A 5872-nucleotide genomic window follows, 5' to 3' on the forward strand; every position below is an offset into this window, starting at 1 on the left:
AGTACAGTCCATTATAATAATGCGTGTATGAGTGCTCTCGACGCACTGATCGCACATTGTATTTATGCACAGGCACAGACATTTCCGTACATTCACGTTGTTTCCACACACATTCACAATAATGTTTTGATTTGTCATGTGTATGTTCCTGTGTTTAGTTATCCTGAATGGATCCGTGCACTGTAGTAGATATATGCAGTCAGCAGGCGGTTGATTTAAGTTTTTTTTTTGGCACCTCCATGTGGTTCTGTTCGGTATCGCAACTTGACTTCTCTAAAATGTAAAAAAGCTCTTTGCTGTTGCACTGTACACATACTATAAAATTCAGATTTTTGTTCTTTCATATGCGCTTATATGGGCTCCTTATATCATTTGGTTCTTCTTTTGGAGTTTCTAAGTGTCCTTTTTTGGAAAGACATCTAAATTTATCTTGAAAAAATGAGTGCAATTGGTTTCAAAGTGAACCTATTGTACTCTGTTATTTGCATTGTTTACATTTACATTGCATTTCTAACCTGGCAGCCATGGTATTGTATTAATCCGGATGCAGTTATTATATGTCACACATAATGATGTGCAAATCTGATGCTTAAACTAATTGGGCCAGCTGCTAAGCAGCAAAAGGCTACAACCCAACGAGACAGAAAGAGGATTAAAGATTCAAGAAGCCCCTCTTTATTTACACCTCCTGTGAGTTGATTGTATTTGCAGATTCACAGTTAAACTCTAATATTTGGATTCTGCTTTTGTCCATCTGGATTTATTAGAGAATAGTCATCAATTAAATATGGATAAATATGAACACTGTTCTTTTTTTCTCACCTTCATCTGGACTGTGTATGTGTGAGTAAGTGTTTGTATGTGTCTATTCAGCTCTCTCTGTTAAATCAAGCAGAAGTGGATGGGCGTTTTGAAGGCCCTCGACTGACCATGTGCGTAGACACGATTTGGGAATCCAAACTCCCTGCAGAGGCTTGTGACATTTGGAATACAAACATCTGAGTTTCTAGCAGAATGCCTGTCTGATCCGGCTCTGTCTGACCGTGACAGGACTGGCTCTTCTGGGAATGTGTGAACTTTGTCATTACCTGAGCTACCTAATTACTACAAGAACTTCCTAATGTCAGATATTTGGTTGATGAAATATTATAAATGTAACAATGTACAGCATAACACTTTAAAATAGGGTTGTATATGGTTACACTGTAAGAAAAAAATATCCAAGGAAAAAAATGGAAAAGGTAATGGTCATTTTCTGCTAAGACAAGTTTATGGACATTTACTTTAACCCTAAAATGCAACACAATGCAATGCGTAATTTAAAATACAAGTTAAACAAATCATTAATGAATAATAATTTTACTACATTTATTAAACTTGGTTAATGTTAATTATTTTGGTTGTAATAAATTAGAGTGATTAATCAGCATATTGTGTAATTTATTCAATTGTTTTATTTTTTTTAATGAAATGACAGCCCTAATTTTTAGAGACATACTTGGCATTTGGATTCAAAGGATGCTGGGAAAGATAACTGTTGAACTGTTGCCAGTAAATAGAGTAATAGCATGTGTCAACATGTATGTTGTATATTCAGGATACTGAATAATTCAAATAAAATGACTTGGCACAGTGATTATTCTGAATGTTATAAGCTGCTGCGGCTCAGATGCCAAGTAGTGAGATATTTCCTCTGTAGATTTTTTAATGCTTTTGCTGCTTAAAAGCTCTGGCATTTTCTACAGGACAAATGGCTTACTGAGTTTATTCCTGAGAGCACACAGTCTCCCAGGAAACTGTTACAGCCTTTTTACTGACCATCACAAAGGACATTCCCTGACCAAGAGCATCCAGGCGCGGCATTTGAGCAGAACTTGTACTTTGTTACATTAATTTTTCCATTTGCATATGCTATTATTTTGTGCTGTGAGTAGGCAATGGTGGATGAAAAGTATTTACTTTTGATTGCACTTGTAGTTCACCCCCCAAATAATTAGCATTTATTTATTTACACTTGAGTTTACTTGTTGCTGCTGCTTTTGAATGTTTATGTGTATGTGTACATCTGTGCATGTGTTTGTATGTGTATGCTAATGTGTGAATGATGACTGTGTGCTTGAAAAAAGCTGTTAAAGACACAGCATAACCATAGAGCTTGTGTGGATCAGCATGTGTGTGATCCACCAGTGCAAACAGAACAAGTACCAGTGGGGAAAAACAATGTCCAAACAAGCAGTGCCTGCTTGAACCACCGCACCACAAAAAGCCACAACACAACACACAATGAAGCAGCCAGCAGCGCATCAGCATGAACCGCCAACAACATGCAAATTCATTGGGATGAATCCAAGAATGTCCATTTTATTGTTGTGTAGTTTGAGAGAAAAAGAAAATCATCAAAAAGAAACAAAACATCAACAATCAGCTCCAGTGTGAAGCAGCAGCGGTTAATGAGCAAACTTCATGCATCCATGCTAAGAGGTGCTAGTAAAGTCCAAGACCACTGAGACAAAGAGCCAGCAAAGCATACACGTAAACCGTTAACATTATAATGATAACACATTCATTGCAAATGCTCTGTTGTCAGGAAAAACAACTCCCCTACCATATATATATATATATATATATATATATATATTATAAATACAGTTTTATGAAAATGCCATGCCCATTTGCACTTTCAGATATTCTTTAATTTTTCAATGAAATCTCACTTTTTTTTTACTGTACATGAAGTGTGGTCTGCTGTTTCCTTTTTACACGCTCTAATGGACATGCCTGCGGGCAAACAAGCCTTTTTGCTTATCTCTGTTGTTTACTTATAATTTAAACAAAAACATTCATTTTGGAAGGGAAAAAAACCCAACAACATTAAGCCTGAGTTAATTAACATTTAATAAATAATCTACCGCAAGCCTATTATCTCATTCAAGGCTTAACCACCAGGAAATGGGTCGTTAGATTCCTTTTTTCTTTACATGCACACTTGTGTGTTTCAGATGAACATATTTCACTTAATTTACCTCGGCAAGCTTTCTAACACAAATGCTTCAGTTTTTATTAGGGGACCTTTTACTGATTTTAGTCCAATTAGTTTGTCTCTCAATGCACCACATAGTGAAAAGCAGATTTTTTCAGCTGAGCTAAAACAAAATCATTCCTATTTACATCAAACAGGGACTGCTACACTGTAAATAAATACACAATGGAGGTGTAATATTCTGCTTGCTTCAACTAAACACGTACCTTGCATTGCACTGTAAATGGAGTTAGACTCTACTTAAAGACAACCACAGTGTTACTCTCAAGTTACTAATGCAGTTTAAAGACGAAAAAGGTTCTGCAGACAATTACATTAATGTTCTGCAAACTCTCAGCTGACTGCAGGTGTAGGCTTTCTCTAACAACACTATAACACAACAGCGCTCAGAAATAGTAAAAAGCAATAATAACTGCTAAGTGTTTTTCAGTTTGAAACTAGTCAAATGGAGGAGTGAACCGTGCCAAAAATCAGCCAAATGTGTTTAATCGTTTATTTTTTTAATTTCTCCAGGCAGACGAGGGGGCGAGTGTTTTCTTACTCATCTATTGCTCGGTAATGGAAACACAAAGGTGGCTAAGCTTTGATGGGATAACGAGCGGGAATTTGTATAAGTGCTAGGAACAAAAGATGGAAAAAGATGAAAGTGGCAGAGAAGCTGAGAAGGAGAAAAAAAAAAAACAGACCAACAAAAACACACTCATTCCTAATTGGTGAATGATAGTTACACAAAGCATAAAGGGAAGCATAGAGGGAACTCTAGTCCGCAAGAGGAGGCTGAGTCATGTTGACAGAAAACCGAATCTGAGCCAGTAGCCCCTCACTGCAGAACAAAGATCCAGGGGGTGGGGTTGGATCCACATCTAGGGGGTGGAGACGGGTGGGTTTAGGTATCAGGGGGTGGAGACGGGTAAGTTTAGGTATATGTAAGGTGGGAGGAGTTGGATCTGGATCCAACCTCGCCCCCTGGATCTTGTGTGAGGACCATCTCGACGCATTGGGGAAACACCTTTCTCCTGAAATACTGAAGCCTGATTGTATAACGCTATGCTTTGCAATAGCCAATGACGTTCAAGTGCGCGAATATGGGAGTGATCGCACATTGTATTTATGCACAGGCACAGACATTTCCGTACATTCACGTTGTTTCCACACACATTCATGATAATGTTTTGATTTGTCATGTTTATGTTGCTGTGTTTAGGTATACGGAATGGATCCGTGTACTGTAGTAGATATATGCAGTCAGCAGGCGGTTGGTTTAGTTTTTTTTTTTTTTGGCATCTCAATGTGGTCCTGTTCGGTATCGCAACTTGACTTCTCTAAAATGTAAAAAAGCTCTTTGCTGTTGCACTGTACACATACTATAAAATTCAGATTTTTGTTCTTTCATATGCGCTTATATGGGCTCCTTATATCATTTGGTTCTTCTTTTGGAGTTTCTAAGTGTCCTTTTTTGGAAAGACATCTAAATTTATCTTGAAAAAAGCTTGCAGAAAGTATAGATTTTTGAGAATCACCCTTCAATCTTTTGGTTTACTTTGCTGGATATAGCAAAAGATCACAAAATAAACATTTGAAACAAGATAAATGGTCTATGCTTAATATCATGAAGTGTACGATTAATCGCGATTAATCACAGACAAAGGATGTGATTAATCAGATTAAACATTTGAATTGATTGACAGCCCTAATTTTTTTAATATATTTTTATATTGAACCAACATCATACCAAGTCAATACTCTCTCAGTGATCAATAAAACTCTCATTCGAACAGATCAGATTAAACATTTGAATTGATTGACAGCCCTAATTTTTTTAATATATTTTATATTGAACCAACATCATACCAAGTCAATACTCTCTCAGTGATCAATAAAACTCTCATTCGAACAGATAGACAGGCATAATAGTTCAGGTTAATTGTTTATTCAACAACTGTTTCAAACCAATTTGGCAACAAAAATCAGTATCATGTACAGCGCCGGATTTACCTCATATTGTGACATAGGCAAAATACATTTTTGCTGTCGGCCGGAAATCTCCTATGATCTAAACTGCTACTTTTTAGGAAATTAAAAAACAAACAAACAAACAAACAAAAAAAACCCACTGTATTTAAACAAATAATAAACACTGTTTTCTCAAAGTTGGTATTGTGGCTTTATTGAATACAGATATACATTTATATAAATGGTAACACTTCACAATAAGGTTCATTAGTTAATATTAGTTAGTGTAGTTAACATGAACTAAGAATGAACAATTAAAATCAAAAGTTGTGTTTGTTAAAGCCAGCATTAAATCAAAATTGACTTTATTTACTTTACTAGCGCACATTGCTAGTCTTGATGTAAACAATGAATCCGTGCAAGTTAATCCGCTGAAAAAAAATGTTTGCCTTCGTAATCTTTAATCAAAATCTGAACATTTACTTCCACTCTAGAATGGCATTCCTTTTCTGATGACATCAGTTTGACGGCTTGGGCAGAATATCCTTAAACACACCCCTCCAACCGTTAGATTGCTATGAGTGAGAGACAGAGAGGAGGAGCGCAAACATAAAACCATGCCCTCTATTCAATATTCCGTTTCAGCTGGAAATACGTCACTACACTGAAATAAAGTCGGCAGCAACTTCCGGTTCACGCGACTTTAACTTTAGGGCTGCCCCCTAATATATACCCCCTAATGCCCCCTCCGTGAATAACAGATAGTTAACGGCTAGTCTATACAGTACATCGGGCAGGACATCTAAACGCTCGCCTATCATTCATCGACCTCTCAAATATGGCTTATCATCTGAAATATGTAAGTATTAGCAACTTTAC

The sequence above is a fragment of the Sinocyclocheilus anshuiensis genome, unplaced genomic scaffold, assembly GCF_001515605.1.
Source record: "Sinocyclocheilus anshuiensis isolate Anshui unplaced genomic scaffold, SAMN03320099.WGS_v1.1 scaffold718, whole genome shotgun sequence".
Lineage (NCBI taxonomy): Eukaryota > Metazoa > Chordata > Actinopteri > Cypriniformes > Cyprinidae > Sinocyclocheilus > Sinocyclocheilus anshuiensis.